This window comes from Mixophyes fleayi, chromosome 5 (assembly GCF_038048845.1).
Source record: "Mixophyes fleayi isolate aMixFle1 chromosome 5, aMixFle1.hap1, whole genome shotgun sequence".
Taxonomy (NCBI): domain Eukaryota; kingdom Metazoa; phylum Chordata; class Amphibia; order Anura; family Limnodynastidae; genus Mixophyes; species Mixophyes fleayi.
In genome coordinates this window covers 126369744-126396915 of record NC_134406.1, presented here as the reverse complement: position 1 = coordinate 126396915, position 27172 = coordinate 126369744, and the positions used below count along the sequence as shown (strand labels likewise).

The following is a 27172-nucleotide window of genomic DNA, read 5'->3' as shown; positions in this document are numbered from 1 at the left end:
CCTTATGGGAGGAAGGTTCACCCCCAGCAGCAGCAGCAGCAGTGGGCCTAACACTTAAACATTCTTCAGAGGGATCAATTATAGTGCAGGAGTCATCCAGCCTTACTAAGTGGATTGCAGGGCTAACTCCGAGTGCCACTGAGGATATTGACGAGGATGGTGTTGTGGGTGTAGATTGCAGCTGTCGGGATGTAGGTGACAGAAGGGTCCTAGCTGATGATGGAGTGCTTGTAATTTTTTTTGAAGAACTTTCAGGTTTTCCCAAAACCTTTGCCATGAACTCTCGTCAAATGTTGTAACATGGATGAGGTTCCAAGGTGGTTAAGGTCCCTCCCTCGACTGACTTTGGCTTGACATTCACTACAAACTGTTGTCAGGATTTGAGTAGAAATAATTCCACGCATAAGAAGTGGCTTTTTTTGTTTTATGCCCAGGCATGACAATGGCCTTTTTCTTGTCACGTGGTAGAACTGCTGCCACTGGTGCAGGACTTGCACAAACAACCTCATCCTCATCAACATCATTAGCGCCCTTGTCGCCTACACAAATCTCCCCCTCTTCCAATTCCAAAGTGGCATCCTCAATTGGTGTATCACCGGCTACACTCGGGCTGTTCAGGCACACATCAGCAGAAATGCTGAAAGGGCCCTTCTTTATGGGTACACTATCAGATTGCTCATGATTACACATACCACTGGTGGATGGACTCTCCTCAGGGATTGGTGTCATTTCTGATTCTGAGCATATATTTTCCTCTAATGCTATTGTTATTTTGCAGCTCGGCTTTCACACGTAACAGTAGTTGTGCACCACTTTTGGAATCCAAATTACTTGGTCTTGCTTGGTCACGAGTGACCATACAAGAAGGCTCAGTAACATTTTTCGATCTGCCACTAATAAAGAAAGACGAAGGCCTCATTCTTTCTTTGCCACTGCGTGTGTAGAATGGCATGTTGGCAATTATTTTGTTATCAGCAGTTAACTTTTCATCAGTTACAGTTCTTTTACGCTTCAACACGGTAAAAAAAAAACATTTGAGTGTGTTTTTTGTTTTTTTTTCCTGATTTAAAATGACTGTACATAGGCTTTACCAGATGACGTACAGGGAAGACTACCATCAGAACAAGTGCCAGCACCTGCTTGCTGATCCTGCTCATATGTGGACTGCTTTGAATACATTGTAATGAGACCAAAACACTTGTAGTGCTAAATATTAAATATATAGTGCTGCTAGATAATACTTTCAGCACCAGAAAATTTGTTTGTTCAGACTGGGGAATATGGGACACCCCAAAGCACTTGTAGTGCAAAATCAAAACTTTATACTGCTGGTATATTTCTATTTCTGCAGGCAGAAAATACTTTCTGGAGGAGGGAATATGACACCCAAAACAGTTGTTAATGTTTGCAATAATGCCTCCTATATCCTCCTCTCTTCCTGCTGTAACAAGTGCTAGAAGAATTGCTCTCTCCCTGCTCTAATGCTGCCTGCGACCTAACCTTCTCTCTCCCTCTGTCAAATGGCGCTGGATTGCTGTGAAGGTGGTTATTTATGGATTTCAAACAACGCGAGAACCGAGATCCGACAACGTCACTATGACGTTTTGCCTCGATTTCGAATCCAAATTGGCGCCAGTGTACCGAGCCTGCTCGGATACCGGATGTTCAGGCGGGTTCGGTTATCGGGGAACCAAGCCCGCCCATCTCTAATTAGTACCAACCATAGCATGGATGGTGCAAATCTGCCTAAATAATGTTGGGTACGTTTTAAAGGTGCCATCTATAACCCAATATGCGGCCTCCTGTAGTTTTTCCAAATTTTCACGAGTCGCAAGCATTAAAATTCGTTCTCTGACAAATGTGGTGTCCTTCCCGAGAAATTGTTCCATCTATTTCTTTTAAATTGTCAGGACATTGATATTGTTTATAGACGTTGGCTGTGCTGGCATGTCAGCGAGTCTCACTCTCTCCACCGATTTGCCTGAGAGCAGATCGATTTGGCATGTACACTGTGCTTGTTGATGGCATTTCAGCTGTGACATGCTGGATGACCTGTGCTGGACTCTCCATATTATGTTCCCTGATGATGTGTCTTGCTCTGGCAACATCCGTTCTTTCTGCCCTCGCTGCGTGGTTATGTTCCATGTGAGAGATCAGTTTCCAGCTATTGGCAAATTCCACGGTGGTGGCCCATGCACGACAACTGTCATTTTTAAACTCGTTACAACGCCATCAACACCTTTCTCCACGCTGTTTTTTCTTCGTGAAAAGAAATCCATCAACGTTGAGTAGATTTCCACCTTTCTGAGATGGCACTAGGGAAACAGAAGCAGTCATCATAATTTCGGTAGTAGGATAATTTGCGTATAAACTAGTTCCTCGAAATTGCAGAGATTTGTCTCAAAGTTGGATAACAGCGCAATGGAAAGCGGGTATCCCAAAAGGGTATATAGCAAAATCCGTTCTCTGTAAAAGAGTCAGGCAAAGCCAATTATACAACATGAATTAGCAAGCTTATTCAGTAGTAATAAGTGGCGATGTGACACTGGTCGGGAGAAGTTTTTATAGGGGAGTATTTGAGGTTGGACTATTTACCGACATTATGTAATTATTTACACTATGACATAATGTCATATGTCATAGGATAAAGTTGAAGATGTCAGACTGTGTGTATCTGCATTAATTTAAGGTTTGTTATTCAGATAGTTAATACTTGTAACAGATACACCATTGATTGACACGGTCGCGTTACCTTTATTTTATTTATATTTTAATAAAATACTCAAGCAGAACACTGGTGGGTTACTGACAATGTTATGGTTTATGAATCTTACGATCAATGGTATGTAGCGTGTGTGAGGTGATTTTTAGACATGTTTTTAAAAAGTATATAATTATTGCAAGTAATACCCATTCTTGGAGGGTACACTATAGGATTTATACTGTTTTAAGTTTAATTGACCGTTTACATATGCATGTCTTTAATAATATTGCCGAAACAATATTCAACAGAATAAGAGGCAATCGAAATTGCAATGGCAGGAGTACACTAGTTCTTTTCTAAGCAGTTGTTAAGGTTAACTATAAATCTGTATAATTGCTTATGTTGCAATTCAATATTTAAATTGTTTTCTATTTTAAGTGGCAGCTCATTAATGGTATTTTTAAAATTTTATTATGTATGTAATATACATTGACATTTATAATCAATTTATTAAGTTATTGCTTATCAACTTATGTCATAATGTCCTTTCTTTAAGTTTATAATATATGTTTGTGTATTAAGTTTAAATAGGAAAATGTATTACATATAATATAATATATTACACTATTTATCAAGTTAAACAGTAAATTACCCAAAAATAACATTCATTTGTAATAAGGATGTTCATATTCACAGCAACCACATTAACCATAGCACCCTAACACTTATGTATGTTAATTAATTGCATAGTAATTATTAGTTACAATGAATTCAGAACGTGTAATTTGAAAAACAGAATAAAAATAAAATCATTAACAATATATAGTGAAAAAAAACTTCTCAATATACATTATATGAACAAAATTTATTTAATGACAATATTGTACAATGAGTAATTGTTGGATCAAAGTTTTTGGTAAACGTGTTCAAATGGTTGATAAAGCTTTGTAGGATCCTCTCAAATTTAGCTCACTCTTTCACTAATTTCTGTAAGGGCAGCTTTTCTTTGTGAAGATATTCAGTTAAGGTTTTGCTTGCACGGTAAAGCTGACTTTGTAACATCTGTTGAATGGCGAAAAACAATGGTTGTACATCAGATATTTTTAACCAACTTTACACAAGAATATAGCACAGCATATTAAAATTTTAAAGAAGAAGATTGTAAGTTTTGAAGATTTGTAAAGATTGCCACAGCAAGCAATTAAAAAAAAAATACTCGTAATTATTAAGTCTAGTGATGTTTTTTTTATAAGAGAAAAAAAAAGGGGCGCAGTTTCCAACAATATTATTTATTATTCCATTGAAATGCAATATATAAAACAAATAAAATATGAGTTAATACTCTATAGATCCAACTGCACTTCAGGCGCAGTGGTAAAACTCTTAATAACAAATATTACAACTAATTGGCATTCTCATTCTCAGAGGTTAGATTGACTAACAATTGAATACATCCAGAGATGGAATTAACAATGTTGTATTTAGAAAATCGCGCAACCTTAAATAATTTTTGTCACCAAGCTATTATGATTCGAAATGATTGGGTAAGCCACCCAATGATTCTTTAACAAAGAATTGGTTAACAACTAGATCTAATGGTTTCTATTGTTGTGGTAGGAAGAAATGTTTAACATGTATGTCTGCGGATCATGGATGTGATTCCTTTGTTTCAAATTTTTCTGGAGAGAAATTTTCTATTGATAAAATATTGAATTGTCAATCTACATTTGTGGTATATCTGATAAATTGTTCCTGTGGCCTACAATATGTGGGCCGTACAATTCGTTCTATGGGAGTACGTTGACAGAGCACCGTAGAAACATCCTTAAAAATGTGAAAACCCACAGCTTGTCACAGCATGTTAATGTTTGTAAGAGTGGCTCTTTAGAGGGACTTCGTATTAGGGCAATCGAACAAATAGACACCACCCCTAGGGGAGGTGATAGATTCAATCGTATGTGCCGTAGAGAGGCTTATTGGATTTTTAGATTAAATTCTATGGTTCCCTTTGGTTTAAATGATAGTATAGAACTTAACAACATATGATTATACCTATCATCATGATATCCTTTTTATGCTGTCTCACTATTACTTAGCCTATATTGTTATTACATGTTGACAATTGTTTATTTACATACATCTTAAGGTAGACTTATAGTATTTTATATTCCTCATATATGTATGATTTTATTCTAGACTTTTTCATACATATATTCAATACTGTTTTTTTTAAATTTTTTATCAGTGGCCCTCTTGGTCCATTGCTAGTGCTACTCAGTTGGTTTTGGAAGCTAAACAGAACCAAGTAGGTCGCTACTTGGATGGGAGACCGTCTGCAACTTCTAGACTAAGGGCGCCCTATATGGTTTTATATATATATTTTTTAATTATATAATTTTTAAGATTGTCCCATAATAATATATTGTTGGGACTAAGATGTGATTATGTGGCTCAAGACTTCTATTTATTATTATTATTACTATGTTTAAGTGTATATAGCTGTCAATGTAGTATGCATACATCGATTATTACCATTTTGTAGGCCCACATGGGATGTTTATTACATTTGGGCCACCTGTGATTGCTGTTTTTTAGCTTAATTTTAGCAGCTGTTTTGTATGCATCTATTTAGCTTCAGCTACACACGGCTTGGAAGCTTATTAACGATTGGAATCATTGTCTCTTGATTGGCCGGATGGTGTCATGTGACACTCGGGCCGGCTTTAAATGGCATGTGGAAAACCATTAGCAATACTCCTCTGATGAAACCGTGACTGATACGGAGAAACGCGTCAGAATATCTTTATCTGACTCTACTAACACATTAAGTCTGGCATTCTTTATCTATACCCCGGGGTATCAAGCTGCAATTCAAGTAAGTGGACTAAGTGGATAAAGCGGCTCTATATGTCTATTGCCTCCGTGCAGATGTCTATACGGGCCATGAAGAGTGTGTGATTGTTCAACACAAATCATCTGCTACTGCTGATGCAGTTGGACTGTACGCTTATTTCAATCACACTTGGCCGTCGATTACATGGTAAGACCAGGATAGCGTCTTTTCCTTTGATCACAAGACCGCTTACTTCTGATTTATGATAGAGGACATCCACTTGTTCCAAATTGTTTCAGCGTCTACCTACAGGTCGATTGGGCCGCTGAATATTTGAAAAATCTAAGGGAATTCTTTTATGCCTATACAAAAGACTGCCTGTTATTTATCTATGGTATAAGATTCCCAGTGCCTTATTTACTGCAGCGGATATCTACATCTATTAATTCCATCTCTGGATGTATTCAATTGTTAGTCAATCTAAGAATGAGAATGCCAATTAGTGTGTAATATTTGTTATTAAGAGTTTTACCACTGCGCCTGAAGTGCAGTTGGATCTATAGAGTATTAACTCATATTTTATTTGTTTTATATATTGCATTTCAATGGAATAATAAATAATATTGTTGGAAACTGCGCCCCTTTTTTTCTCTCTTTACATGTTATATTGACAGTTTGGATATCTGTCCTAGGGAGCTGTGATCCATCATTATATGCCATTTTTAATGATTCATAGCGCCTGAGTAACTTTTGTATATATGTTTTTTTATAAGAGACTTACATTTATAAATGCTGTTTCATTTACATTTTTTCATTGTGTATCGTGAGAGTTGAAGAGGTTATCTTACAAAACACTTGAGTAGACAGTCTGTAGTTGAATTTCCAATGTCTGTCAATAGATTCAAACCCCCTCCCACCCCCCAACACCCCCCCCAAAAAAAAAATAGATTAACAATACACATACTACAAGTTAATTAAAGTGGGAGAAAAGATAAGAAGGCTGTGAGAGGATGGATGTGGCAGAAACAAACCACGAAAAGGCATGGGAAAGGAAAATACAAGAGAGAGCAAGGAAAATGTTTGTCGGTTGCCAATTGTAATTATCTGATGTACTGCTGTGGCACAGGGCAGGTGATTCTTCTGTCTACAACAATGTGTTGGTTTTTCGGTGGAAGTTGTCTGCTGTTCACTTTTTATTTCAGCTGCTTGTGTTGCTGTTTCCGAGGTTGGTACCCGAGCAGGTTGGGAATGCGTTGCAGCACTCTCTTGGATATTTCTTTGCATCATTTCATTTACCAGGAGTTGCAGACTCGTGGAAACTGCAGCTGCCTGTTGCTGTGTGATTCACATATCATTCACAGTTGCTCACATTTGCTTCTGTGACATTTGGATGTTCCTGAGTGCTGTTGAATGTTCCATTTGACGCATTCCTTGGTTCAAAAGTGTTTGGGCAAAGAGTTTGATTGGCCAAAAGCATGCAAATTAATGAGGGACGAGTGGTTTGGTCCTGTGAACTTGAATAGTCACACCCTTCAACACACTGTGTTGGTTCAGATGAGATGTTAGGATCTTCAGCATCTGATGAAGGTGTGTTCACTCATTCTGCGGTTTCTTAAGTTGTGTTCGGGACCTGAATTGTAGCTGGGTCCACCGCTTCGATTTGCATGGTGTCCGCTAACTGAACTGTGGGTTCCTCAGATTCAGGTTGAGTGGTGTCCTCTGCTTCTATTGGGGCTGTGTGGGCTTTCATTTCCACTGTACTGAAATCTTCTGTTGGATGGACTTCAGTGGACACATTCTCCAAATCGATCACAGTGTCTTCATGAATTTCATTCTCAGATACTTCCTCAACAAACAGTTTTCTTCTATTAGCTGATGACAGAGAGAAAAAATGGTAAACTATTAATTGAAATTTGTGGCAGGACATGGGTGAACATTACAGGTGTAACGGTAGTATGTACTAAATTATAATACTTCGCACAGATGAAACTGGAGAAGCTGACAATTCTTGTCAAATGAATTTGATGTTTTCTTCTGAGTCATGGGCATACTCAATTAACCGTGAAGTTGGCGTGTCTGAAATTTTAGCTTGTTTAGGTTTGGAGATTATTTAATTTACACCTTAAAGTTCATTTACAAATAAGGTACAATTACCTGTTGAGAGACGAGTGGACTTCTTCCTCCTGCTAAAGTCCCTTGTCTTGCATTTTTTGACTGTTATAAAATAAATTTATTAATTTGGAGAAAACAATTGAGAACTGTGTGAAAGGTTGGCAAACGTGGTGCGGTGAACAGTATGCTTAAATTATCCACTCTAAATTACTTAGTAAAAACCTTACCATGGGACTTCATTTTCCTTTTTGGAGTTTTCATAGGAGAAACATGCTCATCCGATGTGTTCAGGTCATCACGCAACTTCTCCTGCCATTTCTTTCAGGCGACCTTGTGTCTCTTCTTAACATCAGACAGTCGGGATGTCTTTGCAATCTTCACCTTGGTACTTTTCCGGCAATCTCGAAACCGCTTCTTACAAGCTTCCTCATTGTGAAGGATGCCACGTACCGCAGACACCGTTTTGCTGATGGAACTCCAGATCTTCCTTCGGACATGGTAGCTGGTCTTCATACCCTCTTTGCCTAGGATCTTGTTCTTGAATTGCAAAACCTATTAAAAAAAATAATGAAATGACATTTTGGTTTTTTTTCAAATGCGGGATTATAGTTTATTAAACAACACTTATTTTCATTGTTAAAATTTGTATGACTTTTAAGGTAGTTTAGGCCGGGGGGCGATGTAAATACATTTAAAAAGATAGTTGTTCTATTTAAAAATGTACATGTATTGAGACGGTCAAGATAAATTAGATAGACATGGGGTGAATTGACACTTGACTGAACAGATTACAGATGGCAAATGGGCCTATTGTAAGCAGTGAAAAGCCATAAAAATAGTGTGCACTGCTATACAAAATATACAAATGATGTAGGTCATCTCAACAGTTTAGGTTTGAAGTGATCCATTTTTAATAAAAATACTATTTGTATCTAAACTTTGCTATTCATATCATGTATAGCTAGGGTTAAATTTAAAAACTTGATTGAAAAATGTAAAAAAATGAAGAAAATTTTTTTGTAGTTTGTGTATTATCAATTCGTAGTTTCAATATTTAGTAGCAGTCAAGTTAGTAAATAAAATACAATTGTGGGGGGGGTATATTTGTAAATAAGGCTTATTTGGGTTTGGCTCACAAGCCAGCCCTTGCTACATATAAACCCCTATACCTTGGAGGTGTGTTCAAGTGTACATTTAGCAAGAAAATTTGTACACCTGACTATTCATATGAACTTTTACATTGAGGTGGGGTGTAGGGTAATAAAGTAAGATATCACTTTCTTACCTGAGAAACCAACACTTTATTTTCAGCCTTGCTGAAGCATGGCCCTAGATTTTAAGTGCTGGGCCCCTCGTCACCGTCTTCATCCTTGGTCGATTCCTGGTCCCCCTTGTCCTATTGCTCTTCTGCCTCTGGAATGGCGCATGTTAATGGAGCTGGAAAGGGTTCGGGACTCTGAAACACTACTTCATCTTCACTGGAGTCTTGAAGTCGTCTCTCTTCCTTGGCCTTATCCTGTGAAGAGAAACACCTCGTACGATCCCTAGACATATTGTGATATTAGAGTAGTACAGAAAAGAAATGAATTATGCTTTTAAAAAAGCAGTTTTGGTGTCCGGAATTCGGTCGCGAATGAACCTCTATAGAAACTCTATAAAAAAGGATTTCTGGAACCAGGAACCGGGTCAGCAAAGCTAGATCCACCACAACAACCAGCAAGCTCATCAGAATCGTAGAAATGGCAGCGTGCATATTCGCGTTAAAGATTTTTATAGTAGGGGTTTTGAGGCACGAATTGTATCAATTTTATGCTAATAATTTGCATGTGATAGGTTAGTATTAATATACATATTTGTGTGATGTCATCAGTGTATTAGGAGTCCAAGTATCTATTACTTTGAACAACTGTGACTTTATTGACCAGACAATTGCAAAGGCCTGTTTCAGTACCTGTTATTGTATTTGAACAACTATGACTTTATTAACAAGACAATTGTAATGGGTTGTTGTGTTTAATGGACTGTTCCGTGTATAATTGGGTTTTGATACCAAGAAATTAAAATTAACACCAGATAAATAGTCTTGATATATGTAAATAGTGGGTGCGATTTTTTTGTTCGATATTTATGTATGTCTGCGCTATTTCTCTGGATATTTATGTATGTCGTGTTCATTGATATGTCTGTATTTGTGTAGGGGTCGGAATTACAGAAGTAGTCATTTCTGTTAGTAGGTGTTATTCTGGATCGTTCATTAGGTTGGGAGGTTTTATACAGATTTCGATATTTGTGTAGTTATTTGGTTCTGGTCACAATTATCTAAGTCATTATTTGTTTTGGTAGCTGTACAATATTATCGTTTTCATTTTTGTAGGTATGTTTGCTATCCGTTTTTTTTAATGTGTAGTGATTAAACATGTCATGATTTTCATTTTCGATTTGTTTAGATTTCAGTGTTTTTGTACTGTCTTACTTTAGGTCATCGGGAAATCAGTCTCATCTAAATATTAGCTATTTTCGCGCCTGATTTTTTGTAGTCGTGATAAGCAGCGTAGGGAATGTGACTACCACTGCTTTACAGTAGCTACTTCTCACTCCTCTAAACTTTTTTTTTTATTGAAACTGGTTTTAAAACGGTGTCATTTTTATGATTTGATTCTTCTTTTGTCACAGTAATTTGTGAGCATTAGACCTTGTGGGATTTGATTTTAAAAAGCACATGTTAAATGTGTTATAATGTGGTTGTGTATGAAGTTATTTTTGAACATAAAGCATTGTATGGTAGTGTTTGAATGTGGTTATACATTAGACTTTGTATTTTAAGGTTCTGCAATCACATCCTAAATGTATGCATGTAGGGAATTTGTGACATCTAGTGATGGAAAATGGAACAGCGCTTTTACTTGTTCTTTTCAGTGCACAGTTGATCTTGTAGATTTAAGTCTATTAACTTTGATTCATTCAATCTGTTGGCATTGTTTGATTCATGGTGCCAACTGGTTATGGTGGATCTCAAATTATATTTATATAGAATGTCCTGGAAGCCTGGGCATGCAGGGACACCAGAGACAAAATGTTTTTTAACATTGAATTCATTATTATTACTCCAGGGGTGTGGGACGAGCCCTAGTGCTTTTCAGCATGCAATTTTTTTCTTGCAGGCCTGATCTCCATCCCCATGCTGATAAGCCTCTACGGTGAGTTTGGCATTTATGGCAGGGTGGACCCCATACTACAGGATTCCCTACTATAATGCCACTAGTCCAGACTGGTAAAGCCTAGTGCTGGTAGCTGTAAATTCGGGGGTGCTACACACTTGTCCCTTCTCTCTGATTTTGCAAGTGCCAGCCTAGGCTGGCAGCGCTAGTTCTCGTTTGAGATTTGAGGGGGCATGCAGTTTTTATTTATTTAATTTTCAGACTTACGGGTCGACCCCATGCAGTGCAGTGGATAAACTAAGTGATGTCACTGAGGGGGCAGGAAGTTAAAAATGGATTCTAATACAAGTGAGTTGTATGTAAATAGTCACCCTACAATGTAAAATTTATGTCTCAATGTGATTTAACCCTTGTGAAAGAAAAGCTGGTGTGCTGGGGTTAGAATTTTATGGAAAAGCTGGTGGACATTTGTGAGGAGCAGGGGGTGATGCGAGGGAAATGCTGCTGGGCATTTGGGGTGCATATGAGAAAAGCAAGTGGGCACATGGGGTGGCATGTGAGAAAATATTGATGCCAGGACGTGACTTGAGAATCTGGTGTGCATATGGGGTGGCATGTGAGAGAAAAGCATGCTATATGGAGTGACAAATGAAAAAACTGGTGGGAGTATAGGATGTCCTTTGAGAAAATCTACTGTACATATAGGGTATCATGTGAAAACACATTGGTGGGCATATCGGTTGTCATGTGAGCAAGAATCTGGTGGTGGGGGTGACATGTTGGGAAAAACTGGTGAGCATATTCGGTGGTATGCGAGAGAAATCGTGATGGTCACACGGAGTGAGTCGTGAGAAAAGCTGGTGGACATATAGGGGCATATTCAATTCCGATCCGATACCGCGGAAAATGTGCAGTACTGCCGGTAATACGGTACCGCAATAACGCAGATTTTCGTATCGAGCACACAGTGCTTTCACAGCTTGCTGCACCTGGGACTGCGTAGACGCATACTGAACAGAGTGCCCGTGCTGACCCATAGAACAATGGAAGAAGGTGGCCTTGGCTGATGAATCATGCTTTCTTTTACATCCTGTGGATGGCCGGGTGCGTGTGTAGTTTTACCTGGGGGAGAGGTGGCACCAGGATGCACTATGGGAATAAAGCAAGCTGGCGAAGGAAGTGTGATACTCTGAGCAATGCTGGGAAACCTTGTGTCCTGGCATTCATGTGGATTGTTACTTTTAGACGTACCAGCTAGCTAATTATTGTTGCAGACACCCCTTCATGGCAACAATATTGTCTGATGGTAGTAGCCTCTTTCAGCAGGATAATGTGCCTGCCACACTGCAAAAAATTGTTCATGGATGGTTTGAGAACATGGCAAAGAGTTAAAGGTGTTGACTTGGCCTCCAAATTGCCCAGATCTCAATCCAATTGAGCATCTGTGGAATGTGCTAGAAAAACAAGTCAGAGCCATGGAGGCCTCACCCTTACAACTTACAGGACTTAGGGCTAGATTTACTAAGCTGCGGGTTTGAAAAACTGGGGATGTTGCCTATAGCAACCAATCAGATTCTAGCTATCATTTTGTAGAAGATACTAAATAAATGAAAGCTAGAATCTGATTGGTTGCTATAGGCAACATCCCCACTTTTTCAAACCCGCAGCTTACTAAATCTAGCCCTTAGAGCAGGGTTGTCCAGCACGCCTGTAAATGTGGCCCAGAAGGAGTTTGGGTTGTGGCAAGGGGGCAGCACTGTTAATGGAAAAAAAAAATCCTGCAAAAAAAAGAAAAGAAAATACTTACCTTGCGGTCACACGGTCACGTCAGCTGGTACTCCGGCTCCCTCCATTGTCTCCTCCTCCGTGCGGTGCTCGCAGTGAATGTCGGACGTGATGTCATCACGCCCAACATCCATTGCGGAGCGCAGCACAGAGGAGTCACCCGCGCGAGAAGAACAATCAGCAGCACAGAATTGGAGAAAAGAAGAGGAGAGGAGAACAAGCCGATTAAAAGGTAAGTTAAGGGGGATTTTTTTTATTATTTCAAGGGACGGTGACCAGTGAATAAAAGTCACCTGGTCCTGGAGCATCATGGACCTTATCTCCCTGCTACATACTTCTACTTTTAATACTAATGGGGCATTATATATTATTCTCTTTGGTCCATTATAAGTTGTTATCCCTTAACTAACATAGTGGTGTAATTAGCAAAACAGGTCACAATTTGGGGTCACAGTGATGTATATGTCAGGTACCGCAGGCCTGGTCAGGGCACCCTGATATACAATGCCTGGCTTAAATGCACTTTATTGATATTGCATCCAAACAATACAAAAAGTGATTATAGTATAATAACTAGAGAGGATTTTTTGAACAGGGCGATTGAAAGGTAAGTATAGGGGGATTTGAAAAAAAAGTGATACATATATCTATAATATAAATGTCTAGTGGCGTGTGTTAGTCTGTCTGTCTGTGTGTGTGTGTGTGTGGAAAAAATAAAACCAAGCTGCAGCGCCACCTGCTGGGTGGAGTTATACACTGACCTACTAAATTATTAGTGTGTGTGGGGAAAAAAAATTCAGAAAGGGCTGAAATTTGGTATACTAAGATGTTTTTAATTTGTTAATTTAATTTGTTAATTGTTAAAAGTGTTTATAAAGATTTAAAAAAAATATATATATATTTCTTGAAGGAGAAGTGACAGTGGGGAGTGGTTGGTGGTTGAGGCCTGGGCTATGGCCCAAATGCATGACAAGAACCTTTTTAACACCATAAGTAGCTTGATTTGACTAGAATGCATGAGAATCATGCACGAGTTAACTTGTGTATATATATATATAGATATATATATATAGATATATATATATATATATATATATATATATATATATATATATATATATATAGATATATATATCACTTTTTTTCTCATATATATATGTTAACTATGTTTTCTATGGTTTTTTGGATGATCAGCTATCGTTATTGTTAGTGTATCTTATGTGCGGCCCAAACCAACTCGTCGTCTTCCAATGTGGCCCAGGGAAGCTAAAAGGTTGGACACCCCTGCCTTAGAGTCTACTGCTGACAACTTTGTGTCAAATACACAGGACACCTTCAGAGTTCTTGAGTCCATGCATCAACGTATCAGAGCTGTTTTGGTGGCACGAGGGGGGCCTATACAATATTAGAAAGGTCATTTTAATGTTGTTGCTGATCAGTGTATTTCATTGATATGAAAAGATGGTAGTATAGATTTAGAGCAATTGTTCTTGTTTAACTATATGGATTGCAATTTTACAAGGATGCAAACATCTTAATCTCATTTAGGTGAGAATATCTGACAAATGAATGTGTTCAGTATAAAATTATTTTTTTAACAAATTTGTTCAACGCTCAAGTGACTAATTGCTTTAAACTATTAATGAATAGGAGTTAAGCTATGAAGAAAATAAACATTGGTATTCTATGAAGAAAAGAAACATTAGTATCAGTTGTTTTTTTTGTTTTTGTTTATGGAGAGAAGATTAAAGCAATCTCTATCAAAATCTAATTCGAAAGATTCATTAAGGCTGTCCGGATTTAGAGTTTGTATTTTTTTATTTTAAAATGATTCTCTTAATTAAAGACTGATAAATCTATCTCTTCCTTTTTTTATAGGTTCAATATATTCAATACCTAGTAGTGTAAGACCTGTGGGGTTCTCTGTGTACTTTTTTTTTCTTTAATAAAATGTACATGAGTAGTACATCCAACATGTTGGTAACCGCACTGACATTGCAGTAGATATTCAACATATTTAGTGTTAGTTAATCAAAGAATTCATTTGAAATATATTTTTTGTAATATGAGCTAAAGTGATCTTTTTTGTGTTGAATAAATTCACATAGTGTACATCTAGCTGCTCCACCCCTAAAACTTCCTTCAGTTTTGTGTGTTAACTAGCAATTATTAATAGTTTTCTCTTTAAAAACAGATCTTTGGTCTTAAAAAAATAAAATAAAAAAAGGTAAAGGCTGAGAAGTTGCCCAGCTTTTTTGACATTCTGAAAATAACTGAAGCTTGAGGTTCTAAATAGGATTTTAATAGAGGATCGGTTATGAGAATATGATGCTTTTGTTGCACAATAATTTAAATAAAACATGAATTATTCCATCTTGAAATGAACAATTTTGATTGTTCATTATTTATAAAGTTCACTTTTTTTTAGGGATGTGCACCGGCCACTTTTGGTGTCTCGTGTTTTGGATTAGGATTCGCTTGAGGTTTTGGGTTCGGATTTGTTTCGCAAAACACCTGACGAAAGGTTTTGGTTCGGATTTAAGGTTTTGGATTCGGATTTATTTTGAAAAAAACATAAGTGCTAAAAACCAGTTTTGTGTTTTTTTTTTCACTCCTACGCTATTATTAACCTCAATAACAATCATTTCCACTAATTTCCAGTCTATTCTGAACACCTCACAATATTGTTTTTAGGCCAAAAGGTTGCACCGAGGTAGCTTGATCACATAGTGCCAAAAAAAGAGGTACAAGATGGAATTGTTCTGGGCCCTCCCTCCCACCCCTCGCGAGATTAGACGCGAGACTTGGACGACAGAGCCTTGTTTTCAATTTTTTGCCCGCCGGAAATATCCGAACAGTGCTCGGATCCCGTTTGGATCCGCACTGTTCGGGTGGGCTCGGATTAGCGGAATCCGAGCCCGCTCATCTCTACTTTTTTTTATATTTTTTTTTAGTCAGCAGATTTGCTCTCTTCGATTAAGAGAATCATTTTGGATCCAAAAATTACAAACTCCTAATCCAGACAGCTAAAATGAATCTTTAGAATTATAATTTAGATCCTGCTATAATCTCGCTGTAAACAACAGCAAAAAAACGGATACCAATGCTTCTTTTCCTCATAGTGTAACTGCTATTCATTATAGGTTAAACCAATTAGATAATTGTGCTTTACCTAAATTTATTGTAAATCATTTTTGATACTAAACACATTAATTTGTCTGATAATCTAAATGAGATCACAATGTTTGCATCATTTTGAATTTGTAATCTATAGTATTAAAAAATAATAGCTCTAGATCTGTTTTACTTTGTTATAAGAATGAAATATGTTTAGATTATTAATGTATAATAACTGATTCGCAATAAAAAAATACTATGAACCAGTAGGCTCTTAAAGTAAATTTTTTAACTCATAATTCATTATTTGCTACTGAAAAATGCTGCTTGCATTAGTATTTAACACATGCAGATAAATACTTAGTAAAACCAAGTCTGTAAACAGAAAACTATTACTTCAAGTTACAGCTGTTAAAGGTGGCCATACAATCTACTGCTTGATTAAAGGTAAAGGAAAATGAAGGAAATTGAATAATTAACTATATATATATATATATATATATATATATATATATATATAATGTGTGTGTATATGTGTGTGTGTATGTATATATATATCATCATCATCATCATCATTTATTTATATAGCGCCAACATATTCCGTAGCGCTTTACAATTGGGGACAAACGTAATAAACTAATAAACAAACTGGGTAAAACAGACAAAGAGGTGAGAAGGCCCTGCTCGCAAGCTTACAATCTATGGGACAATGGGAGATTGACACATGAGGTTAAGTATACATTTTGCATCTTGGCCCAGCCAGACTGCAAAGGTAGGGTGACTCATAAGCTAAATGATCCTGTCACACAACAATGTTGGTCCGGGGGTAGTTGTCTTGTGTGAAATTGTGTAACAGGCTAAAGGTAGTGAGGTTAAGATGGTGGTTGAGGAATATTATAGGCTTGTCTGAATAGGTAGGTTTTCAGAGAACGTTTGAAAGTTTGTAGAACAGAGGAGAGTCTTATTGTGCGAGGGAGAGAGTTCCATAGAGTGGGTGCAGCCCGAAAAAAGTCCTGTAACCGGGAATGGGAGGATGTAATGAGGGTGGATGAGAGACGCAGATCTTTTGCAGAACGGAGTTGCCGAGTTGGGAGATATATATATATGTATATATATATATGTATATATGTATATGTATATATATAATACAAACGCTACAGGAGGAGACAAAGTCCTTAACGTCAGTGTGAACACTGGGCCACCAGTAGTTTCTGGATATCAATTCGATGGTCTTGCGGGTACCAGTATGTCCAGTGAAGATGGTAGAGTGATAATGTTTCAGCAGTTTGTGGCGAAGATTAGGAGAGACAAAACTTCTCCCCGGTGGGGGTTTAGAGAGTTTAAGCTGAGTAGCTAAAACTAGGCATTTAGGGTCCAGAATGGGATGGACAGGATCCTCCTCCGTGACTTCATGAGTAGAAAAAGCACGAGAAAGAGCATCAGCTCTCTTATTCCTAATGCCCGGTTTAAAAATAATGCGAAGTTCGAAGCGAGAAAAGAATAAAGACCAGCGTGCTTGTCTGGGGTTCAAGCACTGCGCGGTTTGGAGGTAGAGCAAGTTTTTATGGTCCGTGAAGATAGTCACTGGATGTAGTGCTCCCTCAAGGAGATGTCGCCATTCCGCTAGCGCTGCTTTGATTGCCAACAATTCCTTATCCCCTATGGTGTAGTTCCTCTCAGCAGGGAGGAATTTTCTAGAGAAAAAGGCACACGGATGGAATTGGTCCAGAGGAGATTTCTGTGAAAGGATGGCCCCGATGCCCATATTGGAGGCATCAATCTCTAGAAAGAACAGAGAGGAAACATCCGGTTGTTGGAGGATAGGTGCAGAGATGAAAGCTTTTTTTCAAGAAGTCAGAGGCCTCGATCGCAGCTGAAGACCATGATTTAGGGTTGGAACCCTTTCGAGTTAGAGCCACAATAGGTGCCACGATGGTGGAGTAGCCCTGGATGAAGCACCTATAGTAGTTGGCGAATCCGAGGAAACGTTGAATTGGTTTCAGCCCAAGGGGAAGAGGCCATTCTAAAATTGCTTTGACTTTATCTGGGTCCATTTGTAATCCGGATCCAGAGACGATGTAACCCAGAAACGGCATCTGAGGGAGCTCGAAGAAGCACTTCTCCAGTTTGCAAAAGAGTTGATGGCGTCGTAATCTGGAAACAACTTCCTTCACATGCTTACGGTGAGAGGTGATGTCAGGAGAGAAAACCAAAATATCGTCTAGATATACCACGACACAGAGGTAAAGAAGATCTCTAAATATCTTATTGATAAAACTCTGAAACACGGCGGGAGCGTTGCACAGCCCAAAGGGCATTACAAGATATTCGTAATGCCCATCGCGGGTATTAAAAGCCGTCATCCATTCGTCTCCTGCTCTGATCCTGTTGAGATTATAAGCGCCCCGCAGGTCTAGCTTGGTGAAGATCTTAGCTCCTTTGATGCGATCAAACAGTTAGGTGATAAGCGGAATGGGGTATCGGTTTTTGACTGTAATGGCATTTAACCCACGATAATCGATGCAAGGTCTTAACGATCCATCCTTTTTCTTAACAAAGAAAAACCCTGCTCCCGCCGGTGATGAGGGGGGTCTGATAAAGCCTCGGGAGAGGTTTTCTTTAACATATTCTGACATAGAAGAGGTCTCAGGTATGGAGAGTGGATACACTCGACCTCGAGGAGGTATTTTGCCCGACTGCAGTTAAATAGGACAGTACCACGAGCGATGAGGCGGCAGATGCTCAGAGCGAAGCTTGTCAAAAACGTCTAAAAAGGAATGATATTGCTTGGGCAGAATGGAGACTTTGGTATTAGAGGAAGTGGAAATGGAGCCAATAGGTTGGACCTGAGTCAAACATTTCAGGCGACAAGTAGAACCCCAAGACAGAATCTGCGAGGTGGACCAGTCAAGTTGAGGGGAGTGCTGCTGAAGCCATGGTAGACCCAGGATGACGGGAGTAGTAGTAGATGGCAGCACGTGAAAGGTAATTACTTCTCGATGTAATGCTCCTATTTGAAGGACGATGGGTTTGGTCCGGGTTTTCACGGTACCATTAGCTATATGGGAGCCATCGATGGCCGTGATGGAAACAGGAAATTAAAGAGAAAGAGATAAAATTTCCGGCTGCTCCAGAGTCCAGCATAGCAGAAGTGTGAATGGGACCACAGGGACCGTGAAGGGTAATAGGGAAGGAGCAGACATTAGGAACACCAAAGGAGGGAGAGGTTTTAGAAAGCCCTAATCTGACCTCTCCGGAGCAGGTTAGGGTCTGGCATTTCCCGACCTCTTGGGGCAGGCATTCAGTAGATGATCCGGATCCGCACAATAAAGGCACAACTTATTTCTTAATCTTCTATCACGTTCATCTGGAGTTAATCGAGAGCGCCCAATTTGCATGGGTTCCTCCATTGTTACCGGATGAGTGAACCGAGGTGCGAGTCTGGCGGAACTACGCAGAGAGGAATCCTTCTCTGAAGATTTTTCGCGGAAATGTAGATCCACACGGTTACATAGCGAGATCATGGCATTTAAAGTAGTGGGGAGTTCTTGGGAAGCCAAAGCGTCCTTGATTTTGTCAGATAGCCAGAAGGTGGCTACCAATGCTTTGTTGTTCCACTGTAACTCTGACGACAATGTTTGAAACTGAATAACATACTGGGCCACTGAGCGAGATCCTTGACGCAGGCGAAGAATACTAGATGCTGCAGAAGTAACCCTTCCTGGTTCGTCAAAAATCCTGCGAAAAGCGGCAATGAAGGCAGCACTGTCCGCCAGGATCGGATCATCAAGTTCCCAGAGAGGTGAGGCCCAGGCTAAAGCTTGACCAGAGAGTAAGATATGCTACTTTTGAGCGCTGGGTAGGAAAATTCTGTGGTTGGAGTTCAAATTGTATTGAACACTGGTTCAAGAACCCACGGCAGGTGGCAGGATCTCCATCAAATTTGGAAGGAGTTGGAATCTGAAGAGACGAATTGGAAGCAGCTATGGGAACAGGTGCCGGTGAAATGGCCGCTTGAACAGGTGGTGATGCTTGTAGCGAGTCAAAACGAACAGCAAGACTCTGGAAGCCCTGTAATAGCTGTTGTTGAACCACATCTTGTTGTTCTACCCGGTCGAGCAAGTGCTGAAGTATATCCTCAGCAGAGGGTTGCACGTTAGATTCTGTCATATTAGTGACAGCGTTATTTGGCCTGTTCTTACTGTCACGGTTCTTACGATGAGACTCGGCAGATATAGCAACCCCAAGGGATTCAAACAGTTTAGCAGTACTCCAACAGGGCGCGGAGTCTTAACGAGGAGACGGTTTTCACCAGGAACCGCCGCAAAGCGGTATGGGCTTAGCTGCGTCTACCTCGCAGGTCGCGGTCCCTACTAGAGCACTGTACGGAAGTCCAAGTACAAGCAGTAGTACCGTAGTAAGAGTGGTAGATATAATAAGTTATGGCAATGAAGATGATGCAGTTCGGTGTAACTCTGCAGACCACTATGTGGTGTTTAGGTTCAGGAGAATGAGCGTCCGCTCTGAAGACAAATGTAGAGAAGTTGTCCAGAGATGAGTATCAGCTCTGCAGGCCACTATGTGGCGGAGAGTCCAGTAGAATGAGCGTTAGCTCTGCAGGCCACTATGTGGTATAAAGTTCAGTAGAATGAGCGTTAGCTCTGCAGACCACTATGTGGTATCAAGTTCAGTAGAATGAGCGTCATTCTGGGATATCATGGGATATAATGCAATTTGTGTCTTTTTCCGCTATTTTCGTCACGTCGAATAATACGCACCCGTGACATCTCAGATGTACTTTAGAGGCATTATTTCACAACTTTTTGAGGTTTCGCCTAATACCATGACAACCATAAACAAGTTATCCCAGTTGTTATGCTTGCGCATGCCAAATAGAAATCCGTAGAAGCGACTTACGCAATTCCTGTGTTTGACAAGGAGATATATATATATATATAATCGCCTTAATATTACACAAATATTCCACAATTATGTGTTAAATAAATACCAATCTATCATTTACCTCACTATACTGCATTATCTATATAAACATCCATTCATCCTGTTCATTCCAGTTATCTAAACATACAAAGCAGGCATAAGGATACAAGTCTTTTACTTTACAAAGATAAGCAAACATACAGTACATAAATGCATACATACAATACAGATAATGCATTATAGATTACACAATGCTAAAACCTCAGAAGTATATAATATCCTATTCTGTTGTGTGTGTGTGTATATATATATATATATATATATATATATATATATATATATATATATTTACTAGTGTATATGCTGTAAGAAAAATGTATAGGAGTGAGTATATCGTCAGTATTGCTCAATCGTGTTGTGTGTATAGATGTGACAAGACAGAGAATGAATGTCTTTTAAGAATGCATGTGTGTATGCCATGTGGTCTTGAAAGATGGGGGATGGGATTAGAAGTTGCAGGTAAGTAAGTATGTATACGGTAAATTAAGAGATATATGTTTAACTGGTAGATAAAGAAAGATTAAATGAAAGAGAAAGATATAAGATATAAGATAAAAGAGAGAGAGAGAAACATACAGAGATTGAACATGTGATCAGAGCATAGAGGGTGAAAGATGAGGGGGGTGGGAATTCATTGTAATGTAATTAACAAACATTCCTGAAAGTATATGTGAAAAGGTTACTTAAAGATCCAGAGAGTTAAATGGAAAACTTTACATATATGTGCAAGCAAAGTAATTATAAGTTGCAGATAGAATAAATATAAGGTAAAGGATTCAAAAGAAAGTTAATAGAAATACATGCAAGCAAGGAGAGGTATACAGAAAGATATAAGAAGATAAAAGTTACAGACAGAAGCTTACTGGTAGTGATTATGTCCCCAGCTTCCAAGTACATGTGTGTGGTGTGATCGAAAGAGACTGATTTGTTTGTCTCAAGGGCTTATAAACCTTTACCCATAATGCATTGCTTCAGATAGGAGTGGTTGACCTCTGCCACACCCACGCAACTAGATACGGCCTGTAATTATGACTCACTGCTCTGTTTCTTAGCAAGCACATGTCTTTTAGGTTAAAACAAAGAACTTACTGTGGAGCCACATATGAGAGACAATTTCTTTGGTTAGAATGCTCTGGCTTACAGCCAGTTCATATCTTAATCAGCGCATAAGTTTGGCGCATGTAAACAGCTGTGGAATGTTAGCGGCCATTATGTGTGGCTCAGGCTCCGCCCACCGTGACTGCGCCATCAGTGGCAATATAGGAGCTCCTTCACATATATCTATATATATCTATATATATATATATATATATATATATCTATGTTCTATGTATATGTATATATATATATGTATATATATATATATATATATATGTATATATTATAAGGGCACAGTCGTATATTAAGGTTACATCTAAAAAAGTCATTTTCCCATAGGGAATTTGTGAGAGGGGGGGCATGGTGTGTGAGGGTCTACATTTTAAAAAGTATTAAAGCTATTAAACTGAAATTTGGCATGTGCATGGAGAACACTCCACAGGTGCCGCATGTGAAATTTCAAAAAAATTCAATCTAAAGTTTTTCTGTTTTTTTGGGGGGGAGCGTAAATCGGCTATTAGGGCTGAGGAGTGCCTTTGAGGGTTCACAAGTTTGAGAAAGTTAGTTTTTTTACAATTTGGTAAAACATGCCCCATTTTAAAGATAGGGGATTTCAGAAAAACTGCTTAGAAATTTCCTTTTCTGAGCAGGAGAAATTAGCCACATTTGTTGGTAACAGGGAAGATAACTGGGGTCTTGGGGCTGCAGGGGACACACATTAGCATTTTTAGCCCTGGCACCGCTCTCATTGTAAAGTTTAATGGTTCGTGTGGGGCCAGAGGCGTTTAAACCTCCCGCCCCTCAGTGACGTCAGTTAATTTATTCATTGCACTGAGCCTGGGGGCGGGAGATTTAAAACTGCTATGTGGTTTCTGCACTGATCAGTGCAGGGAATAAGATATAATAACTGTTTTGTGCTTTGTGCCCACTTGGCCATCAGTTCTTATCTTACACACAGCGCCTCAGCCCTCTGGAAACACTGAAGTCCCTCCACTAATCCACTTAACCATACAGCTCAGCTTCCAATCGCTCTCAGGACTTGCTGCCAGCTTGTGACCGACTCTGGGGGACCTGTCCCTGCTTCCACTACTTAGCAGATACCTTAGTTCTCTATGCTACTTACAGCACCAGTACCGTATCTAGCATACCCAGTGATAATCAGTGCAGGGGAATATGAAACATCGGGATCCTGCACTGAGCTGACAGCTCAGCAGCAGCGTGTTTGTGCACTGTCTTCAGACTCCCTTGCTGATCATAACACTATTTAAGAAACTAACTTACAAAGGAAAATATGACTGCTAAATAAAATTTGAGTTAAAGAGCTTATAGATACCTTAATTAACCCTCTAGAAGACATATAGAATAGCCGTAATCACTCAGGAATATGTCGTACAGTTTTCCTCAGATAAATGAATGAAACAGTCTGCTATGTACTCAACATGAGGTCAGCAACTAATGTCTCATTCTGTCAAAGCAATATAATTATTAGTACACGGCATGCAATGGAAAACTACTTAGATCAGAGCTGAGAGATAGCTTCTTACCCTGAATGAATGAAATAGCCGACAGCAGGCTAACATCCAACACTCAGCCCCTCCTCCGTCAGAAAGCAGTACAGCTATCAGGAGAACTAGCTTTGTAATTAACAGTGATGGGATAAAGCAGCAAGATTAAAGCTAAGAGATAGTGACAGCTCAGCAGGCAGAATGCAGGTAGGAGTCTAACAATCAAACCCTCCTCTTGCTAAAAACAACAACATTATCATTAATACAATGTTTGCTAACTAACACTCATAAGTAACAGAAGATTGTAGCTACAAGATAGGGACAGCTCAATCCTGACCGTAATAAATCTCTCTCTTGGGGGTCTATTTAGTAAAGTTTGCCCCCATTGTAAAGCCACGAAAACAACATTTTCGGGGCTTTACCGGTAAAATCATTATGTATTAAGCTAACATCGCAGCAGATATCAGAGATATCTGCTGCTTTGCACCTATTACCGTTTATCTGAGCGCTCCCCATAACAATGTATGGGGAGCGCTCAGTACCGCTATGTATCAAACTCAGTCCATTGAAATCTTTCTCAATTTCTAATTGAAAATCTACGCCATCTGAAGCTGGCGTACATTTTCATAAGTGAGAGTTTTCTCACCTGTCAGCTCAGCAGAGCTGGTCGGAGTCTGTGTGGAGGGGTGGAGGGATGTGATACCTCCCTGTCACATGTCAGAGTTCACCAGAGTTCACTGCTCTGGTCACTGATGCAGAGAGACAGATTGCCTCTGCTATTATCTCTGCTATTAATTAAGTGCAGAGTAAGTAAAGCATTCATTTAGTTAACTTTATTTTATTTTTTCAGACCTTTATTTATTTTTTTTAGAATGCAATATACCCATCTAGCAGTTTAATGTACATTTTATAAAAAAAAAATATTGCTTTTACTAAATTAAAGAATGTGAGTCCTGTGTCATTTGCCATTGGGTGCACCTTGCTGTTAACCACTGAAATGTGTTGTCATTATTTAACAATTAATTTTAGCAGTTTAGTATGCCTGGCATTTACTGTCAGCGCATGGGCAGTAAACAAAACAAACACAAGAGAAGATCCCCGCAGCTTTCAAGAAGGAGATAAGATACCCTGGTGAGTCACTTCTCAGGGACAGCAGGTTATCCTCACTGCTGTCCCTGATCAAGGAGATAAGGATTGAAAAGTTTCAACTGGAAAAAACAAAGGGTCATAAATAGACCCCTTGGAGATGGGACATTGTGTGGGAAAGCATAAGGCTGGCACAGGAGATACAGCTGTGCATTCTTGAAAGATTAACCCTTTGAGTAGGATTTTAGGTTGGTGCTGTATTCACATAATTACTAATCCATACATTGGAGAATAACAAAACTGATACCTATTGTAAACTGAGGGTGAAAAAGAACGAGAGCAGCAGCTACTATAGATAGAACACAGAATTGATGAATGGGGGTTTCTTTGGGTTGATTTGCATGGCAGATTCTGGATTGGCTAGTGGGTATAGGAATAGTCTGTTAGCCCTTGGCTTTGAGATTTACTGCCTGGATCAGTTTAATTTATTGAGTGTGCTAGAGAGTGTCCCCTCTGACAGTGAGAGATGCTGCTGACATGGACTTCTATCTGGGAGATTGAAATGACACTTATCAAAAGAAAAAGAAGACAACTGATATTGATACGAATCAATATGTAACATTTCCATTGAACAGTAATCCGATTGTTTATGGTTAAATCTGTAGTAGTGAAGTTATCATCATCAGCAGCAGCAGCAGCTATTTATACAGCACCACTAACTCCGCAGCGCTGTACAGAGCACTCACCCTGCCCCACTGGAGCTTACAGTTTAAATTCCCTAACATACACACAGACAGAGAGAGGGTCAATTTTGATAGCAGCCAATTAACCTACCAGTATGGTGTTTTTTGAAGTGTGTGAGGAAACCGGACGACCCGGAGGAAACCCTCACAAACATGGGGAGAACGTACAAACTCCACACAGATAAGACCATGGTTAGAAATCGAACTCATGACCCCAGTGCTGTGAGGCAGAAGTGCTAACCACTAAGCCACCGTTATTATCATCAGCAGCAGCTATTTATACAGCACCACTAATTCCGCAGCTCTGCACAGAGAAATCACATCAGTCTCTGCCCCATCATATTACAAATTACCTGTTTGCCGATCATAAATGTCATAAATGTCAATAAGCATTCACTCCAAACAATATTTTGGGATATTGGGATTTATATAAACGGTATAAACTAAAAGGTAGCCTTAAAGATATGGTTTAATACTGCTAAGCGTAGAAGATATTAGGGAATATTAAACTTTTCAACCAAGGGAGTCTCCCTTTGTTGTTGCAATAGCAATATTTTCACACACTCTGTATATTCCCTATTGCTCACTAATTCTCACTATGTATTAACATTTCACCATCAGGGGCACATGCAGGGGGGGTTTCTTAGTCTTTGGAAACCCCTGCCCTGTCTGGTGTGCCTTATGTTTTTATTAACTCACTTTTTCCTAACTCCTCCCCCTATTCGCGAGCGCGTGCAGGGGGGGGGGGGTGCCGCGAGCCGGGCAGGGGAGAGGGAACGGAAAGTTAATAAAAACATCATTGGTGGTCAGTGGCAGCCAATCGTGAGGCTGCCTGTTACTGATTGGCCTCAGACAGGAAGTGCTCATTTTACTTCTCGTCTGAGCAGCGCGGAGTGATGTAGCAGATAGCAAGGTAAGTGTGTGTGTTGACAAGGGGGCTTGTGGCAGTATAATGTGTGTGAAGGCAGCAGGGGGCTTGTGTGTCAGACACATTAGTGTCTAAGGGCAGCAGGGGGCTTGTGGCAGTATAATGTGTGTGAGGGCAGCAGGTGGCTTGTGTGTCAGTCTAATGTGTGTGAGGGCACCAGGGGGCTTGTGGCAGTATAATGTGTGTGAGGGCAGCAGGAGGCTTGTGGCAGTATAATGTGTGTGAGGGCAGCAGGGGGCTTGTGGCAGTGTAGTGTGTGTGAGGGCACAAGGGGCTTGTGTCAATGTAATGTGTGAGGTAGGTAGTGGCTAATTAATGTAATAGTGGGGTTGGTGCAGACTTATCAATGTAGGGTGGGATGATTCATTTAATGTTGGGGTGGTTTGGGCGCTATTAATAAAATGTGTTGCAGAGTTTTGGAAAAAGGATTGCTATTTCTTAAAAGCGAATGCAAGTTATTTAATGTATGGTAGGAAATAGGTTTATTTAATAAGTTTGATTACTATTAATTTAATGTTGGGATTGTTTGGGGAAATGGGTATTTTTATTAGAGGTTAATAAAATTATTTTACAGTCGGACTGGTTACAGGACAGGGGCACTAATAATAAAACATGAATTGTTTTGATTTAATGTCAGTCTGCATAGAGGCAGGGAGGCCTACTGTGTTCACTCATTGCTGATATTTCTATATGTCATGTACCTATTCTATTTCCAAACAGGGAACCAACATTCCAGGATCCAGACAAGCACAACTGAGCTTAGGACCCAAGCGGCAGCAACAAGTATTGAAAGCGGGAAGAACAGGTAGGAGAGAACAGGACATTCTGTCAACTGTCCTGATTCTGGTGGGGCTGTCCTGAGTTTGGGGACTGACCCACTCAGTCAAGACTTTGTCCCAACTACAGGGACAGTTGGGAGGTATGTCCCACTTCACACTGCTCTACTCATGGGGAGCTGCACACATCTAACAGTAGTGTACGCAGCATTGCTCATGTATTTAAAGGGGAATTGGAAAGGTTAAAGAGCTACCTAGCACTGTCTAAAATTATAGCTACGCCCCCATGCATGCTGGTCATGCCCACTGGTGGTGTGCTGTGGAAA

At 39.4% G+C, this 27172-nt stretch overlaps 1 protein-coding gene and 1 long non-coding RNA gene across 4 annotated transcripts in view; one reads left to right on the top strand and one right to left on the bottom strand.

Annotated features, from left to right (window-relative positions):
* The window catches only part of GALNT1 (polypeptide N-acetylgalactosaminyltransferase 1), a 404402-nt gene that overhangs the window by 287524 nt on the left and 89706 nt on the right, over window positions 1-27172 (top strand). The gene's annotated exons all lie outside the window — the stretch shown is intronic.
* Window positions 6493-9643, bottom strand: LOC142157738 (uncharacterized). Its single transcript, XR_012692594.1, has 3 exons — window positions 8935-9643; window positions 7877-8201; window positions 6493-7409 (listed from the first exon to the last, which is right to left on the bottom strand). It is a non-coding gene; the product is annotated as an uncharacterized LOC142157738 (long non-coding RNA).